Source organism: Thalassophryne amazonica, chromosome 20, assembly GCF_902500255.1.
Source record: "Thalassophryne amazonica chromosome 20, fThaAma1.1, whole genome shotgun sequence".
In the NCBI taxonomy this organism is placed as follows: Eukaryota; Metazoa; Chordata; class Actinopteri; order Batrachoidiformes; family Batrachoididae; genus Thalassophryne; species Thalassophryne amazonica.
The window spans coordinates 57350806-57370490 of NC_047122.1; positions in this window are offsets into that span (position 1 = coordinate 57350806).

The window sequence follows — 19685 nt, forward strand, 5'->3', positions numbered from 1 at the left end:
TTGCATGCTCACTATTTTTGCACTAACAGTTCGAATGGCCACACATTTTTTATGTGTCCAGCAAGAAGTGCAAGATGTTTGTGTGTCACCTGGAATTTGGCCGACACCTGCTGCAAGAGGGATCGAACGGGCTCTCGCAGGACACACTCCGTCTTTCGGCCACTGGTGTGCGCAAATAGCTGTAGTGACAGGTGTACAAGACGTTAGAGGCAACTCCGATTTTTCACGACTGGCATGTAATTCCTCTCTCGTGCGCTAGTCGGCTTCAATTGTATTATGTGTGAAGGGGACCTTAAGAATGCAAGTGCCCATATTAAAAATCAGAAAATCATCTGGGGCCACACCAAACCTTTAATGACAATTTTGATTTTGGTCCACTCCTCTTCAATGGCTGTGCGAAGTTGCTGGATATTGGCAGGAACTGGTACATGCTGTCGTATACGCCGGTCCAGAGCATCCCAAACATGCTCAGTGGGTGACATGTCCGGTGAGTATGCCGGCCATGCAAGAACTGGGACATTTTCAGCTTCCAAGAATTGTGTACAGATCCTTGCAACATGGGGCCGTGCGTTATCCTGCTGCAACATGAGGTGATGTTCTTGGATTTATGGCACAACAATGGGCCTCAGGATCTCGTCACGGTATCTCTGTGCATTCAGAATGCCATCAATAAAATGCACCTGTGTTCTTCATCCATAACAGATGCCTGCCCATACCATAACCCCACCGCCACCATGGGCCACTCGATCCACAACATTGACATCAGAAAACCGCTCACCCACACGACGCCACACACGCTGTCTGCCATCTGCCCTGAACAGTGTGAACCGGGATTCATCCGTGAAGAGAACACCTCTCCAACATGCCAAATGCCAGCGAATGTGAGCATTTGCCCACTCAAGTCGGTTACGATGACGAACTGGAGTCAGGTCGAGACCCCGATGAGGACGACGAGCATGCAGATGAGCTTCCCTGAGACAGTTTCTGACCGTTTGTGCAGAAATTCTTTGGTTATGCAAACCGATTGTTTCAGCAGCTGTCCGAGTGGCTCGTCTCAGACTATCTTGGAGGTGAACATGCTGGATGTGGAGGTCCTGGGCTGGTGTGGTTACACGTGGTCTGCGGTTGTGAGGCTGGTTGGATGTACTGCCAAATTCTCCGAAATGCCTTTGGAGACGGCTTATGGTAGAGAAATGAACATTCAATACACGAGCAACAGCTCTGGTTGACATTCCTGCTGTCAGCATGCCAATTGCACGCTCCCTCAAATCTTGCGACATCTGTGGCATTGTGCTGTGTGATAAAACTGCACCTTTCAGAGTGGCCTTTTATTGTGGGCAGTCTAAGGCACACCTGTGCACTAATCATGGTGTCTAATCAGCATCTTGATATGGCACACCTGTGAGGTGGGATGGATTATCTCAGCAAAGGAGAAGTGCTCACTATCACAGATTTAGACTGGTTTGTGAACAATATTTGAGGGAAATGGTGATATTGTGTATGTGGAAAAAGTTTTAGATCTTTGAGTTCATCTCATACAAAATGGGAGCAAACCCAAAAGTGTTGCGTTTATATTTTTGTTGAGTGTATATACACATACACACACACAAGGTTGGGTAGGATAACTTTGAAATGTAATCCAAAAGTAATCAGATTACAAGTAATCCAAATGTCTGTACATACATACATGTAATCCACATGTACGAGGTCTGTCCATAAAGTATAGGTCCTTTTTATTGTTTTCAAAAACTATATGGATTTCATTCATATGTTTGTATGTCAGACATGCTTGAACCCTCGTGCGCATGCGTGAGTTTTTCCACGCCTGTCGGTGACGTCATTCGCCTGTAGCACGCCTTGTGGGAGGTGTGGTCCAGCCCCCTCATTGGAATTCCTTTGTCTGAGAAGTTGCTGAGAGACTGGCGCTTTGTTTAATCAAAATATTTTCAAAACCTGTGAGACACATCGAAGTCGACATGGTTCAAAAAACTCAGGTGGTTTTCGGTGAAAATTTTAACGACTGATGAGAGATTTTGAAGTGATTCTGTCGCTTTAAGGACTTCCCACGGAGCGGGACATCACGCAGCGCTCCCAGGCGCCGTCGTCAGCCTGTTTCAAGCTGAAAACCTCCATATTTTAGCCTCTGTTCATGAGAGAACAGAGAAGTTTCAGAAGAAGTCAGTTTCAGCATTTTATCCAGATATTCCACTGTTAAAGGAGATTTTTTTTAATGAAAGACATGCGGGCGGATTCGCACGTCGGCTTGCTGACGGCGCAGTGCAGCGCAACAGGAAAAACACCTCCGTTGGAAGCCTTAAGGACAAGTTGGAACATGCCCAACTGTTAAACAATTTCTCAGATACTCACTCCACTGAAAGCCATCAAAAGCCGCCTGGATTTTACAAATGGTTATCAACACGGAGGTGTTTTTCCTGTGGAGGCGCATCGCGGCGGCTGCAAGCCGACGTGCAAATCCGCCCGCACATCTTTCATTAAAAAAATCTCCTTTAACAGTGGAATATCCGGATAAAATGCTGAAACTGACTTCTTCTGAAACTTCTCTGTTCTCTCACGACGTCCTGGGTCAACAGAGGCTTAAATGTGAAGGTTTTCAGCTTGAAACAGGCTGACAACGGTGCCTGGGAGCGCTGCGCGACGTCCCGCTCCGTGGGAAGTCCAATGTTAATATTTGGTACAGTAGCCTTTGTTTGCAATTACAGAGGTCAAACGTTTCCTGTAGTTTATCACAAGGTTTGCACACACTGCAGCAGGGATTTTGGCCCACTCCTCCATACAGATCTTCTCTAGATCTTTCAGGTTTGGAGTTTCAGCTCCATCCAAAGATTTTCTAATTTGAGTTCAGGTCTGGAGACTGGCCAGGCCACTCCAGGACCTTGAAATGCTTCTTACGGGGCCCTCCTTAGTTGCCCTGGCTGTGTGTTTCGGGTCCTTGTCATGCTGGAAGACCCAGCCATGACCCATCTTCAATGCTCTTACTGAGGGAAGGAGGTTGTTTGCCAAAATCTTGCAACACATGACCTCATCCATCCTCCCTTCAATACGGTGCAGTCATCCTGTCCCCTTTGCAGAAGAGCACCCCCAGATTATGATGTTTCCACCCCATGCTTCATGGTTGGGATGATTTTCTTGGGGTTGTTCTCATCCTCTAAACATGGTAAGTGGAGTTGATTCCAAAAAGCTCTATTCTGGTCTCATCTGACCACATGACCTTTTCCCATGCCTCCTGTGGCTCACCCAGATGGTCACTGGTGAACTTCAAATGGGCCTGGACCTGTGCTGGCTTGAGCAGGGGGACCTTGCTGCCCTGCAGGATTTTAAACCATGACAGCATCATGTGTTACTAATGTAATCTTTGTGACTGTGGTCCCAGCTCTCTTCAGGTCATTGACCAGGTCCTCCTGTGTAGTTCTGGGCTTTCTCAGAATCATCCTTACCCCACAAAGTGAGATCTTGCATGGAATCCCAGACCGAGGGAGATTGATAGTCATCTTGTGTTTCTTCCACTTTCTAATAAATAATCATAACAGTTGTTGTCTTCTACCAAGCTGCTTGCCTGTTGTCCTGTAGTCCATCCCAGCCTTATGCAGGTCTACAGTTTTGTCCCTGGTGTCCTTAGACAGCTCGTTGGTCTTGGTTATGGTGGACAGGTTGGAGTGTGATTGATTGAGTGTGTGAACAGGTGTCTTTTATACATGTAACAAGTTCAAACAGGTGCAATTAATACAGGTAAAGAGTGCAGAATAAGAGGGCTTCTTAAAGAAATATTAACAGGTCTGTGAGAGCCAGAATTCTTGCTGGTTGGTAGGTGTTCAAATACTTATTTTCAGCAGTAACATACAAATAAATTATTTAAAAAATCATACATTGTGATTTCTGGATTTTTTTCCATTTTAGATTATGTCTCTCACAGTGGACATGCACCTAAGATGAAAATTTCAGACCCCTTCATGATTTCTAAGTGGGAGAATTTGCAAAACCGCAGGGTGTTCAAATACTTATATTCCTCACTGTATATATATATATATATATATACACACACATATATACTACCTGAGTTACCCGTTCTATGCACAGATAATAAAGAAGATCTTTAGCCATGTCATCTCAGATGAAGCAGAAGAAAATGGATGGATGGAAGTTGCATTGCATTGTGTGTATGTTGTCATTATTAATTTTCATAGAGCAATTTCTGACATTCATGAGACTCAAGTGAATGATGTTAAGTCATGTCATGTCATGTCACTGCAATTCTCTGGCATGCAGCATACAGCAGATACATTAACTTGAAAAAAAAAATGTGTACCTTAACTCACAGACAGCGTGTACTGGTCCATTCGGATTGTAATTAAAGTCCACCCTAGTCAGCTGCTACTATGTAGTAAGTAAAGTGTGATGCTTGCTACCTCACCTGTGTGTGTGTGTGTGTGTGTGTGTGTGTGTGTGTGTGTGTGTGTGTGTGTGTGTGTGTGTGTGTGTGTGTGTGTGTGTGTGTGTGTGTGTGTCTGTGTGTGTGTGTTTGCACACGTACACTTTCAACCTAAAGGCCTCGGTGACCTCCCCCTTGGTGCCCCCAGTCACCACAGCAAGTTTGGTGTCGATTGTTTAATTACTGTGGCTGTGCATACTCCGCTATGCACAGCCACAGTAATCAGTAATCAGCTCGTCATCTAATATTTAAGGTTGACCGTGTGTGCGTATGCGTGTTCATGCATGTACTCTTTCAACCTAAGGGCCCCCATGACCTCCCCCTTAGTGTCCCCAGTCACAGTGGGAAGAAGAAAAATAAGAAAGAATTTTAATAATCCAGAAGGAAATGTCTTGCCAGAGTGCCGAAACAGTAAACAGTAAATATTGTTTTGGGTTTTTTTGTTTGTTTGTTTTATACAAAATGCAAAAATTGCACTTTGCACAGATTCTCCAAACATAGCCAATTAAGCCTATAACTTCTTCTCTGTATCTTGGTGGCTTTCCTCAATCTTCTCCTTCTTGCAGTCACTCAGTTTTTGAGAACTGTCTATTCCATGCAGATTTACCATAGAGTGTCATACTGTTTGTATTTCTTTGGAATTGATGCAAATAAAGTCCAAGACATATTCACGGTAGCTTCACCATCAGAGAGCATCATCCACAACTACCACAAAAGAGTTCAAGCTTTCATTGATGTTGAAGGGAACAATATACAGTATTAAGAATAGTATGGTATGTAGACTTTTGATCAGGGTCATTTGGGTAGTTTCTTTTGTCATTATGATTTAAATAAAGTTTGGCAATAAATATGGCTTCACCCAACCACTAATGAGTGAAAAAAAATATTTTGTGGTATCAATTCATATTCTCTGAAAAATGTCCAAGAAATCAAAAATTCTGCTGGTACAGTAGTGTTCAGAATAATAGTAGTGCTATGTGACTAAAAAAGATTAATCCAGGTTTTGAGTACATTTCTTATTGTTTCATGGGAAACAAGGTACCAATAGATTCAGCAGATTCTCACAAATCCAACACGACCAAGCATTCATGATATGCACACTTTTAAGGCTATGAAATTGGGCTATTAGTAAAAAAAAAGTAGAAAAGGGGAATACATGTGGAGTTATGTACTTAACAAAAAAGGTGAAATAACTGAAAACACATTTTATATTTAATTTCTTCAAAATAGCCACCCTTTGCTCTGATTACTGCTTTGCACACTCTTGGCATTCTGTCGATGAGCTTCGAGAGGTCGTCACCTGAAATGGTTTTCCAGCAGTCTTGAAGGAGTTCCCAGAGGTGTTTAGCACTTGTTGGCCCCTTTGCCTTCACTCTGCGGTCCAGCTCACCCCAATCCATCTCGATTGGGTTCAGGTCTGGTGACTGTTGAAGCCAGGTCATCTGTCGCAGCACTCCATCACTCTCCTTTCATTCATAATTTTGATGCCTTCAGTGAGAATCTACTAAATAGTCATGAAAATAAAGAAAACGCATTGAATGAGAAGGTGTGTCCAAACTTTTGGCCTGTACTATGTGGGTGATTCTTAGACTACGGGCACTTATTATGTCCTTTGATCATATTGAATGAAAAACAGAAAAAAGGGGAAATTTCACACTTTTATAGTTATCTTTACAATGAAAGTGTGTTAAGAAATTTGTTCTAGTAGTCTATGATGACTTTTTCACCTTTTTTCAGCATCATTATATGCAAATATTGTCATTTTGTGCTTGTCCCACACCCAGACTTTTGATCTTCATTGATAAAAATGAATGGTAAAGAAACGTTTTTTTTTTTCTAATGTTTTAAAATATCTCTGAATAAAATATCAGTAAAATAATCAAAACATAATTGGGGTATTCAATGTCATACAACTGTTGTGATTTTTTTTAAACAAAATGTAGTTGTCCCACACTATTGCCATAATTTCCACCACAACACTGTAATGTCCCTTTAAACAGTTTGTATGAAAGATTGTTTGGGTAGTTTCTATGGAGATAAACAGTGACATCAGAGCACATGTATATAGCGCCAAATCACAACAAACAGTTGCCCCAAGGCGCTTTATATTGTAAGGCAATGGTGTGGTATATATAAAACCCTGCTCTAAAACCAACATAAATCCTTAAATCCTGTATGGGGAAGTTTTGTCCATTGCACGTAGTGTACTAGGGCTCCAGGCATGAATTAAGTTGAAATTCTATAACCAAACTGATGGCTGAGACATTAAATCCATGTAGAAAACTCATTGTATTTATTTAATCTGTCACTGCTGCACACATGGATGAAAAAGGTTCATACACTCTGCTCAAAATGGTCTGAATCATAAAAAAGCCATTTTGGGGAAAAATAGATAGAACCAGCTTGGGCGTTGCATTGGATACGCAACATCACTCCATAAATGCATACCCATTGCGATGCTGTAAAAATATGATGACACTACACAGTTATGGCATGACATAATTTATATAGCACAAACATTTAGCACTATTACCACCTACCGTAAAATTAATCATGTTTGAGATGTAGCATCTGGAGTAGTGTGATGTCCAATAAAATCAATGTCACATTCACAGAAGTCCCACAGTTCTCACCAGAAATTTGGAGTGTGATGGTGCTGTACCTCTGGGGAGGGCGCGTTAATGTGTAGATCATATTCAATTTCCAGCAGAAGGTATGGAACGTAATTCTGGTGTGGAATGATTTTCAGATGCTTGTGTAAATTTGTCCACAGAATAAGATTTTTTGCATTTGACACCCGTGTGTAATACTGCCTTGACAATATATTGTTGATATCATGTTCTAAAAATGAAACAAAAGACTTGCAAAAGAAGTGACAAAACACTCTGATAGGAGGCATGTTGTCGAATCATTATCTGTTGAAGATGTCGGTAAACTGACGTGAAGCTCAATTTAGAGAAAATACAGAAAGTTTTTCATGAAGGTCCAGTGAAATAATAAAACACCTGAAATGACAAAAAAAGAAAAAATAAATCTCTTCAGGGGCTAGAAAGCATGCTCAGTTTATATTCTCATGACTGATTTGGATGTAACATTGCATTAACCCCAAAGGTCATGCCCATTAAGTCCTTTCTTTGGCAGCTGGTGGGTCTTGGATCATTGACTTGCCAAATAATGAAATTTGTCATGGTTATTTTGAATACATTTCTCAAAAAAATGCTTCCTTCAACTTCTAAATTAATTCTACTGTTTCCTGGTCAATAATCATGAATTTGCATGCTTTGAATATTCAAGTCAAGTCAAGCCTAGGGACACACTCCAGTGCAGTGTGCTACCACAACCACCACACCATGGAACTGACCGGAGTCTCGAAAAAAAAAAAATCACCCATGCAGACATCAAATCCATCCCCACCACAGGAAAGTAGTCATTTATGTGCCTCCGCCAAATGAAACGTGGTTCAACTTGAGACTCCGACGAGGGCAGTCGCATCTCCACTCCCTTATCTCTGCTTTAACCTTCAAGTCCCTACTTCACCAGACTGTAAATTCCTCAAATTATATTGGATACTGGTTATATTGGACTACTATAGGATTAACCATGGAATTGATCAGCTGGTCTCTGAACGCTATTGACACCATTTTTTCTACAAGAAGGTCAGGAGTGGGGGATCCTACCTGCCCAGATGGAATGTATCCTGCAGGCTATGTGCTCGACTCCTGGGGGTCTTGGCGTATTGCATGCTTGGCACCTTTCTCCGTTGAGGACGTCGAGGATTTATTCATTTTTGGTCTTATGGTAGCAGGGCTGGTACTTTCTGGCTTATGTGCTGCCCTGATCTACCGGAAAATTGGCAAGATGGCGGCATCAAGAACCATGGCCCCTCGCTTGTCTGTCATGATTAACGAGGTTGGCAAGGCAGTGCATTCTCAGACTGCAATGACTCGAACTCAGACGCAAATTGGAGGACATCTTGGAGCTGATGCATGCCTTGCAGTTGAAGTTGAAGGCCGGTGAATATTTTTAATTCATAATTGGGAATATTCTTAATTCATAATTAGGATTTGGTTGTTCAAGTGGAAATGATAAAAGTGTTTTTCACTGCTCAAACCACAACACTCCAGGCTTATCAAGCCTGAAGGACAAACTGCCACACTGTTTTCCTCCAGAGGAATGTCTTCAGTCTGGGGATCATTTGGCTGTTTCTTATCGCAACTCACAAAGACAATAAACTGTTTTCATAGGACTGAAGCATGCTTCATTCCCTCCCCCCATCAAACACCCCAACTCCGGCTTCTGCTCACGTCATTCCTTCCCCCTTTTACAGGGGCGGTGCAGTTTTTGCTGCAGCTGGTCCCCGTTCCTCCCCCCAAGCTGATGGTGGTGCATCTCAGGGTTGCTGCGTGACCTTCACCCACTTGCCTCAATTCGGATAACGGACTTCTTCAAACTTAGTGCACATAAACAATGTAAAATGTGTATGTGCTGTCTTTAATTCTGATGTGTGTCATTATTATGGTAAACAAGTAATAATTGTGGACTAATTGCTGCCTGAGGTACCTGGAGTGTAAACATAGTTTCTCCACTGTGAGATCAATAAATAAAATAAAGTATATCTCATGTCCCCTTGGCCTTCTCCAGGTTCCCAGATCTTCAATACTGAGGTCACTGCTTGCTGGATCGTGCACAGAGAATTGTGGCACATATCCCAAATGCCGTTGCCAATGTTCTGTTACAATGCAAGTGAATGATCAACAAACCCTGTTCTGCTCAACTGGCTGATTGCCTCTTTCAGTATATGTCCAACTGGAAGTTATTTTTTTGTAAAGGTTTGAGACAATGTATCCCTTAACTTGTGGGCTGCTTCAGGGCTCCATTATTCCATATGACATAGGGTTTGTTTTTTTTTCCCCAGTGCCTGAAATTTGCAACCAAGTAAGATTGTGCTCATGCCTGCATTCATGGATGTGTTGATCTGAAAATGAGGTGTCTTCAAAAACAGTAAAGGTGCCTTGGTATCATGTGGAAGTAGAAAGCAATTGTGTCACAGACCAGCAAGAACCTGCAAGTCTGGCAACGAGTCTGTGTGGTATTTAAATCTTACACAAGTAGATTCAGTCCTCATATATACTCTGAGTGTAGGCAAAACAAAATTTAACTAAAAGCCAAGGTTGTTCTGAACATTTTGATATGCAACACATGGGCATTATATCAAAAGAGAGCACCTTAAAAGGGGTATTTCTGTCAAAATGGTAAAATTGGAAATATACCCTGAGAGCTAAAGAGGACGGCAGTTGACACTGTTAATGGTTTATTTCAGGTTATTCCCAAAACCCGACTATGAAAAATGAAGAGAACAAATGCAGCCCACTGCCCACAGCTCTGTGCCCACTGCCTAACTTTATATACCAAATACTTGTCCTGTACACTGCCTGTCTGTGCAGCAAGCATGTGATTCCAGAAAATTTTCAGAGACAAATGTTGACCTCATAGATTGAGCTATGATAGATGTCACTGAAGTGAGGAAGGAGATAAGTGAATTGACACTTTCACTACACACAGAAACATTATTGATTGATGATTCCAGGAAGTCATTGAAAGCTTCGACCTTAGTCTTGATCAATCAATCAATCAATCAACTTTTTTCTTATATAGCGCCAAATCACAACAAACAGTTGCCCCAAGGCGCTCCATATTGTAAGGCAAGGCCATACAATAATTATAAAAAACCCCAACGGTCAAAACGACCCCCTATGAGCAAGCACTTGGCAACAGTGGGAAGGAAAAACTCCCTTTTAACAGGAAGAAACCTCCAGCAGAACCAGGCTCAGGGAGGGGCAGTCTTCTGCTGAGACTGGTTGGGGCTGAGGGAAAAAACCAGGAAAAAGACATGCCGTGAAGGGGGGCAGAGATCGATCACTAATGATTAAATGCAGAGTGATGCATACGGAGCAAAAAGAGAAAGAAACAGTGCATCATGGGAACCCCCCCACAATCTACGTCTAAAGCAGCATAACCAAGGGATGGTCCAGGGTCACCCGATCCAGCCCTAACTATAAGCCTTAGCGAAAAGGAAAGTTTTAAGCCTAATCTTAAAAGTAGAGAGGGTATCTGTCTCCCTGATCTGAATTGGGAGCTGGTTCCACAGGAGAGGAGCCTGAAAGCTGAAGGCTCTGCCTCCCATTCTACTCTTACAAACCCTAGGAACTACAAGTAAGCCCGCAGTCTGAGAGCGAAGCGCTCTAATGGGGTAATATGGTACTATGAGGTCCCTAAGATAAGATGGGACCTGATTATTCAAAACCTTATAAGTAAGAAGAAGAATTTTAAATTCTATTCTAGAATTAACAGGAAGCCAATGAAGAGAGGCCAACACGGGTGAGATATGCTCTCTCCTGCTAGTCCCCGTCAGTACTCTAGCTGCAGCATTCTGAACCAACTGAAGGCTTTTTAGGGAACTTTTAGGACAACCTGATAATAATGAATTACAATAGTCCAGCCTAGAGGAAATAAATGCATGAATTAGTTTTTCAGCATCACTCTGAGACAAGACCTTTCTGATTTTAGAGATATTGCGTAAATGCAAAAAGGCAGTCCTACATATTTGTTTAATATGCGCTTTGAATGACATATCCTGATCAAAAATGACTCCAAGATTTCTCACAGTATTACTAGAGATCAGGGAAATGCCATCCAGAGTAACGATCTGGTTAGACACCATGCTTCTAAGATTTGTGGGGCCAAGTATCAGGGCAGCAGCAGCTTAAGACACTCCCACTGCTCAATAAGCTTCTCAAAAGCTCCAATCGAGATCACCAAGTCAACAAAGATTAGCGCAAGTCAGGGACAGTGAATGTTACTGCCATCTCTCTCTCTCTCTCAAAAAAGGACCAAATTGAAACATCTCAGTGAGCCATCCCATCAGTAGCTCAATGATGTACTGATTCAACATTCATTATCCACATAAGTATACAAATGTGCTCATGAATCAATGTAACAATCACATGTGGAGAAGCATACACATTGACCAAAAATGGGGAAAAGCACTCCAAGAGTGAGATGATTCTCAGTCTTCCACGTTTGTTCACCTCCTTCTGACAAGCCTTATTATCTCTTCATGACACTTAGCACTGACAGGTCCCTGTTTTTGGAAAACTGTTAGTACCCACACATGGTGGTAACTGGAGAACATTTATCATGATGGCTGGATTTTATTATTTTATTGTCACTGCCATCTGAGAAAGGCAACCTATGAATTAAAGCTTTTAACCACATTGGAGCTTTGTGACATCATAGGGGGGGATGAAAGGAATAATACACATAAATAAACTGAAGAAAGAAAAGAAGTCCAATGCAGGTCCTGAGGCTAGTCACGCTGATGCTTATCCCTGGATACTGTAGCGTGAAGTGGATGAGAGCCTATGGTTCCCCTTGGATGCTCATTCCAGATAAATAACTTCCTCAGTTGAATTAATGGATCTGTGCACAAAGCATCAAAATGTGTGATCACAAAGCAGCCATCAAAGCTTCCGCTTCATTGAAAAACCTATGCTTGATATTAGACAAAGCTTTTAGTGGTTTATGGTGGTTTCTGCTGCTTCACATTAGTTGAGGATCTGCACACCTATGGCTGTGTAGATTTTCCATTTAAAGGACGGGGATTGTTGAACTTGATAATTGCAACTCTCTTGGTTCTAAACTAGTAATGACACTTGCAATGCGCTCTGCACTGCTTGGCACGTGGTGGACAACATCACCCTTAGCATTCACTGTGCTGTGTCGACCACTTATGGATGACAATGAAAAGTATCAGAGAGCTGAGGAATACCCTGTGAACTATACACATGACCAAATAAATGCACAAATAAGTCTGGAAAGTCTTCGGGACATTCCCTCTTTGCTCCTCTGCCTTTGGGAAGAGGTACTGCACTCTAAGAAAACAGACAAATAGGTTAAGGAACAGCTTCTTCACCAAAGCTGTAGCCTCCAACACCCCACCCCACTCCCCTCCCACAAACAGACACTTAGTAAAGGATAACATGTCCAATAAATAATACAGCCTGTTTACATATCTAAAACTATACTACTTCACTGAGTATTTAGCACCTTAAAAAATGCAATGACAATAAACATCTATTCTATTGTATTCTAAAGGGTTTTTTTGTTTTTTTTTTACCAAGTATGACTTCATCATACGAGTTTTGTGTGGCCTTATGAAATCATTCATACCAGTTAATCACACATATTTTGCTGATCAATTTATGCTTCGGGTCATCCCTCTAGGCTTCTTGGTTGTTGAGAAATACAAAAAAATGTGTTACTATGATATGTTTTCCTTGGTTTTGACATGATATATATCCAAGTAATGTTCCAACCCTATTTCAAGGAAATAAATCTAGTCATTTTTGAGTTATCTTGTCCACAGACACAGACACACAGGCGGCAGCACAAGCAATATCCTGCAATTGCAGTTTAGCTGAAGTGCATACCTCTAGTAAAGGCAAACAGTGCTGGATTGTGGCTTTGATACTGATAATGCATATTTGTAGTAGTTGGATTGGTACAAATATGCGATAATTGAACTAATACTTATACAATAAAGCAGATTAATAAGCATTTCAATAAAGCAGTTCAATTAGCATATTTTTTTTACATAACAGATTTCATTGGTAAACTGACCAAAATATGGGAAAGTGCATCATTTTGCCATTTTAGGAAATTGTAATCAGAATCAGTGTATTCAGTCACAAATATTTTCCAGTACAATATTAATAAAAGTGGTTGCATATCAATACCTTTATACAGTGATTTGTTGATGGATGTGCAGTGAGCTTCATTTTTCATCCTGACAAAGATGACCCACACAGAGCAGAGATTTGTAATACCAATTACAAATGGCAAGTGATTATACTAAATCCATGATAGATAGATAGATAGATAGATAGATAGATAGATAGATAGATAGATAGATAGATAGATAGATAGATAGATAGATAGATAGATAGATAGATAGATAGATAGATAGATAGATAGATAACTTTATTACAGGGTCCAGATAAAAGAAACAAAACATCATACATAACAACAATACAGAAGAAAAAAAAAGTATGGGGACACTAGACACCCCTGAATAAAAGACACTTATACCAGTGTTTCCAAATCTGTGACGTATAACGTGTGGCACTGTACAAAATATTAATCAGTTTAAAAACAATCTGATTATCAGAATTGTTTAAACGAGAGATTAACCTAAATATCATTGTTCTTAAAATGGCTTGTAGAGTGTTCACACGTGCCATCACAAACATCTCAGTGGCACTGGTCCACTGGGGCCTTTTTTAATAAAATTCTCAGTCATTAATAAGCCACTTGTAGTCTCTGAAAGCTCACTTTCTTATTGTTTATCCACAAATGTGCAGTGTACAGCAGTGTACAAAATACTTTAAACAAAGCCAGCTTCACTTGGTCAGAGCAGCAGTCAAATTTTCAAAAATAGCGTGTTCGCTCTGACATATAGCGTAAGACTCTATCCTCATCATCACTCAGTGTATCTGATCACATGACCAAGATACCTCACCTGATTACATACTTTCAGTACATGACCTGCCAGGGCAAAATCAGGAAAAAAAAAAACAAATGTTTGTCATCATTAGTATTACTAATATTATTATTTTGCAAAAAAAAAAAAGGAAAGTGTCATATTATGATAGGAAAGAACAAAGAATATCAGAATCCTGCCCTATTGTACTTCTGGATACCACCAAAAACATTAATTGTTCGTGTACTTTCGAAAATGCATCATTTTACAGAAATTTATGGAGACCACCTGAAAACATTTTGACGCACAACATGGCAGAGATAAATTGATCTGCATTAATTTTTTGCACTTTTAAGATCACATTTTATGTTTAATAAATCGGCCCATCTTTAAAATCAAATAGGGACATATTCTTAAGGATCGGCTTTTCGTCTACTTTAATCGGAATCTATCGATAACTGTTAAAGATGTGGTGCTGACACACAAATCAACAAGCTACAGAAAAATATAACCTTGTGGGTGGAGCTAATTAAGCATCATGCAGTTAAAGCTCCATATTGTCGTCATGCCATAGCAGCCACGTGAATCCCAGATTAGAAAGCTTATGGTGAGGAAATGCCACTGCAGACTGAGTGAGCCCTGTAATATTTATTTGTAATTACAGTGAGTTAGCCTTCCCCAGTAAGCCAACCCCCTGCTGCCAAATTAAACTGACAGAGCAAGTAGTACATACTTTCTCTCATCAGTCAGTCCTTTCATCCCTGCTCCAATGTCTTCTGGAATGGCAGAGAGTGGATTCTGCCTGATATTTGCAATGGCCCAGGCCAGCGCACAGCAGGGATTGTGTGAAACTCTCTAAACCTCTTGCTTTGATGTCTGTTTAAATATCCCTACTTGGCAGAGTATGAAAAAGTGATGGAAAAAAGTGTGTGAACTAAAGCAAATGAGAGATCCTCGACCTTGCCTTCAGCAAACTGGAAAATAATTACAAGTACAAAACAATATTTTAAAGTGGTCTTGTTCTTTTTTTATGCCCGTTAGAAAATATGTATACTTTATGGAATTATCACATCCACACCATCTGGATATGATTTTCAGTTTGCACAATAACAGAAAAAGATGTTAATATTATCTCTTAAGATCAACATCCATCTGTTTCTTTTCAGTAATCTACACTAAATTAGGAGAGGGACTTCCCCATTCCCAAAAAGATATATGCAGTGAATTGCTTTTTTTTTTTTTTTTTTTGCATGTATAATATATTAAAACAAAGCTACAAAGGGAACACTGCTCAAGAACACATGGGTAATTGGTGAAAACTGTCATCTCAAGCAAGTGAGACTGTCAATGCGATGTGTCAGACCATGCCCAGTGATAAAAGTGACAAAGATAATTGTTGCCATGCTTCTCAGTGCTAAAGGAAACTTTGGAAAGTTCTGACAAAGCTTCTAAGATATTTAAGGGGACTGAGGGAGACTTTTAAGTAGCACGTCAAACAAGCAACGGTAGACTTTGTGGCCACCAGAACCCTCTGATTATATAACGGCTACTAGCTTTAATGATGCAAACTTTCTGTGAAGTAGTAACAACATGGACTCAATGTGAGACAGGAAATTTTGTGCCATTAGCACGGCATGCATGAGTATAACATAGTCAGATCTTACCCGCATGAGCTGAGTGGTGTCAGATCAACTGTATTGCATAAGCATCAGTGGAAGAGTGTCGGAACACAAGTACTTTGGGAGTGAACATATGTGAGATGACCTCAAATTACATTACGTCTGAATGAGAGTATTCTGTATGGAGATATGTGCAGATTGGCCTCTGCCAGGGCTGCACCTTGTCACAAATCCTGTTTGTGATTTTCGTGGACAGGATATCGAGGCATAGTCGGGGGAGGAGGTTTTCCAGTTTGGTGGGCTCAGGGTATCATCACCGCTTTTGCAGATGATGTGGTCCTGCTGGCTTCATCAGCCATTGACCTCCAACACTCACTGGATCGGTTCACAGCTGTTTGTGAAGTGGCTGGGATGAGGATCAGCACCTCTAAATCTGAGGCCATGGTTCTCAGCAGGAAACCAATGGATTGCCTACTACAGGTACGGAATACGGTCTTGCCCCAGGTGAAGGAGTTCAAGTATCTCGGTGTCTTGTTCATGAGTGAAGGCACAATGGAGCATGAGACTGGCCGGAGAATCAGCACAGCAGGGGCAGTGTTGCATACGCTCTACCCTACTGTTGTGACAAAAAAGGAGCTGAGCCAATCTACTTGCCAATCTTTGTTCCTTCTCTCACCTATGGTCATGAGGGTTGGGTCATGACTGAAAGAACTAGATCGCAGGTACAAGCGGCTGAAATGGGCTTCCTTAGGAGGGTGGCTGGTGTCTTCCTTAGACATAGAGTGAGACGTTCGGTCATCCGTGCAGAGCTCAGAGTAGAACCGCTGCTCCTTCACGTTGAAAGGAGCCAGCTGAGGTCATTCGGGCATCTGGTAAGTATGCCTCCTGGGCGCCTTCCTAGGGAGGTATTCCAGGCACGTCCATCTGGGAGGAGACCCCGGGGAAGATCCAGGACTAAGTGAAGAGATTATATCTCCACACTGGCTTGGGAACACCCAGTCAGAGGTGGTCAGTGTGGCACGGGGAAGGGAAATTTGGGGTCCCCCTCCTGGAGCTGTTGCCCCTGCGACCCGATTCCAGATAAGCGGTTGAAGATGAATGAATGATGTGTGCAGTATATATGAGAGCTTTTGAAACCCAGAACATACTTATAGGATATCAAACATTTTGTAGGGTGTTGGACATGAATCAGGATTTGGGTGAAACCTGGGGAATGAACGAATCAAATGACGGATGTCACAAAGTATTTTAACCAGTGTTTTAGCTCACATGTGCATACCGGCACCTTGGGGGTGGTGGGGGAGCATGTGTGTGATTTGAAGAGCTTCAGAGCTGCAGAGTTGATACGAAGACTGCAGATAAGTCAAAATTATTGTTGATTAATTGATGTTAGCATTTTTTCCTATTATTTTGTCTGTTATTTATTTTATTTATTTATTTTTGCCATTACATATCAATATTTCTGACCTGGTGGGAGTTATTGTTAGACTGGCAAGCTGCCAGTTCTTTCATACTGTAGGGTAAACATTAAAATATGCATTCCATTATGTTGCCTTGTATAGGCTTTTTTCAGTAGCTAAATTGTTGAAAATCACACAAACATTGCAAACATAGAGAATTGCTCTTAAACACAAGCACCAACCACCATATAAGGCACTTTCATTTCTTCCAGAGAAAACAAGGACCCACACGTCAGGTCAGCAAATGATCTTACAAATGGCCGTACATGGGGTTAAACGACTGGCTGCAGCTCAAAGCATGTTGACAAGGTTTGATTAATCACTGTGGGATAGTAGAAGAGAGCAGCAGTGATTAATACCTTGTGTTGCTTTTGATTTAATCAATCAAGAAAAGGTTTTAGCCTTGCCAACATGTGCAAAATGCACACTGATAGAGACTCGCTAGTTTTTATTAAACATGAACAGTTATTATAGCACGTAGGTTGAAACGTAGGTTTAGTATGCAACAGAAAGTCAAAAGTATGTAGTTCAATCTACTTTTCATCTTTTCAGTGACAGAGCCAGGTTTCCTGTGGCTGAATAAAACAATACTTGTCCAACACCCATTAGCACTTGGTTGTGGAAAAAAAGGTTGTTGCTGGTTATCAACATTGAAGCAGGGAAAATAACTTAAATAGTACTCAAGGCACATCTTCATGTCTGTACTATTTGGAGGCTGGGTTTTAAATAAAATGTACCACAAATAAACTAAGTAACCATAGGAACCTGAGTGTTTGATTAAATTTAAACTGTACCATTAAATAATTATGCTACACAGTAAATTTTGCAGAATAAAATTTACTCTGCTGGGATAACATTTGGTCTCAGTCCAAATAGAGTTAAATATACTCTATCACAGTGCTAAATCAACTCTGTCACAGTGTAAAATCAACTGTTATTAGAGTAGAAACACTTGATTTGACAAGCCAGTAGAGCTGATTTCACTCTATAATAGAGTGTATTTTGCTGTTTTTAGACTGGGACCAAATGTTATACAGGCAGAGTAAATTTTACTCAGTACAATTTACTGTGCAGGATTTAATGTCTCTTATTGTGGCTCTTCTATTTTTAGAAAATTAGACATTTTCATTTGCTGAATAGTTTGTTGACAATGAAAGACAGAAATTATTATTGGAATTTTGTTGGCGTTTCATTAAACACTTTTAGGAGTGGAGGTCCACTACTCCAATAAGATCCTATTAAAAGTCCTATTTGGAATGCCGAACTAAAGATGCAAAATATACTTTATTTAAACCCCAGTAACACTAGAGTGATGAGCCCGAATGTTGCCCGAACAAAAATTCGACAGCCATTCGGGAAAAGTCGAGGTGCAATCAAAAACCTCCGAAAGCATTCTGAGTGCACTCCAAACAGTTGGACAATGTTGTGCGGACAGCTGGAATGTAGAGCACATGCTCTCAGCTTTCGATGTGCGATTAACGTGGAAAATATCGAACGGGAGTCGAGGTGGACTCGAACTGCATTCTGACCGAGTTCTAAATATGTATTCTTATGATGCCAAAACAGCATTTGGAACAGTCTGATTGCTCTCTGGAGACATTCGCCATGGTCAGGCACATCAAATCCTGCCATTCCCAATTGTGCCACTGATGAACCATACGTGCACCTCCACTGGATCCTGTTTGAGGTGCGCAAAGGAAATACAGTTATATGCAATGTCTGTGGCACATGTTCATTTTCTGAACAAGACAAGGTCATTGCACAATCAAACCAAAAGCACTGTGTGTCACCGGGAGTCAAGGTGTCTCAGAGCCATGGAGCAGCGCACACATCTGAACGTAGTGTTATATCCATAATAAACCTTATATTACAGATACATTGTCAGTCCTTCCCATTGGTTAGATAATGCATGTGAAATATTATGATGATCATAGCTGTAACACCACAACTACGTTGCCATCCATGGCATTCATGTCAAGGGTGTGTGGCTAAGGGAGAAGTTTAAGATTCAAATTCATTGCGACAGACGAGTGCAGGTGATTAGCATCAGAACCAGAGTCAATAAATACCAAAGCAGTCTTGGAGGTGCTATCAAAGGTGATTGCAGCTTTAAATCTGTTGACTTCAACTTTGGTGTTAATATGGTTCTTACTCACCATCACGGAAGTCGGTGGCAGGGAGCAGGAAAAGCAGACAATTGTGAGAGTCACACTGAGGCTTAGAGTGTAAAAATGGGTTTACTGAAAACCCGGACAAAAGTAGACAAGTCAGAATCAGCATGGGGAGAACATGCAAACTCTACACAGAAAGGGCCAGGTTGAAAGCAATCCCAGGACCTTCTTGCAGTGAGGCACCAGTGCTAACCACTAAGCCACCATGCCATCTTTCTCATTGGTCTTGAGAAAGAATTTATATTTTTCAGTTTTTCTACCAGGAAGACTCAGTTTTAAGGCTTTCTTACAGATTCACCTAATCATTAACAGCAGTATATGTGATAGGATGTAGCTGGTACTCATTTTAGTCATCAACTCATGACCAATAAGAAATGTGCATGTTATTTAAAATGTCAGTTCTAAATCAACTCTCTGCTGCTCGCAGTCACTGTCCAAAACTCTTCCTCT